Below are 1005 nucleotides of genomic sequence, written 5' to 3' on the forward strand. Positions count from 1 at the left end.
AAAGAAAGAAAGAAAAGAAAAGAAAAAGAAAAAAAAGAGATTTCTTGAATATTGCCCTGACCCTGGATTATATCCCACTCCTAGTTCTGTCTTAGAGACCCTTGATAGTAGCTTGGTTTTGCAGAGTGCAGTTGATTTTTGCTTGGGGGATATTTGCCATTTGACCCTCTTTTTCAGACCTTAAATTTATAAGAGAAAGCCTGTTAAAGTAAGTGTACTCTGGGATCCAGCTACGATGAGTTTGCTGTCCTGGAGAAGGGAAGAGGGCCCAGGGGAGGGAAAAAAGGCTGACAGGATAGTGAGAGCAGACAGCCTGTGACTTCCCTCCTCCAGGCAGAGGGAACAGTGACCACCCCGCCATTGTGTGGATGGTAGTTTGTGCCCCAGCACTGTGCTTGCAGATTCAGACAAATCCAAGAAGGCAGGCCATCTCTGACCTGTTCAAGTTCAACAAGCTGTGGTAAGACCAAAAAAATAGTGTTCATGGGGCACCGCCTGTGGCTCAGTGGGTAGGGTGCCAGCCTCATATACCAAGGGTGGCGGGATTGAATCCAGCCCTAGCCAATCTGCAACAAAAAAATAGCCGGGCATTGTGGTGAGAGCCTGTAGTCCCAGCTACTCGGGAGGCTGAGGCAAGAGAATCGCCTAAGCCCAGGAGTTGGAGGTTGCTGTGAACTGTGACACGGCCTACTAAGGGCGTTAAAGTGAGAGTCTGTCTCTACAAAAAAAAAGAGAGAGAGAGAGGGAAGGAAATAGTGTTTATATGAAAGTACTTGCGAACTAAACATGAAAATATATTGTATTACCTTGTTCCATTCCAAAAAGGATGTGAAGTAACATACAAATTAGATACTAATAACAAAATTCAAAAAATATTTTTTAGAATACGTCTGAGGATCTAACTGTGTCGGAAGGTTATCATTAAGAAAATCAGTATCAGGGTGGCACCTGTGGCTCAAAGGAATAGGGTGCTGGCCCCATATGCTGGAGGTGGCAGGTTCAAAC

The sequence above is a fragment of the Otolemur garnettii genome, unplaced genomic scaffold (assembly GCF_000181295.1).
Source record: "Otolemur garnettii isolate 467f Iridium unplaced genomic scaffold, OtoGar3 scaffold00141, whole genome shotgun sequence".
NCBI classification, from domain to species: Eukaryota; Metazoa; Chordata; class Mammalia; order Primates; family Galagidae; genus Otolemur; species Otolemur garnettii.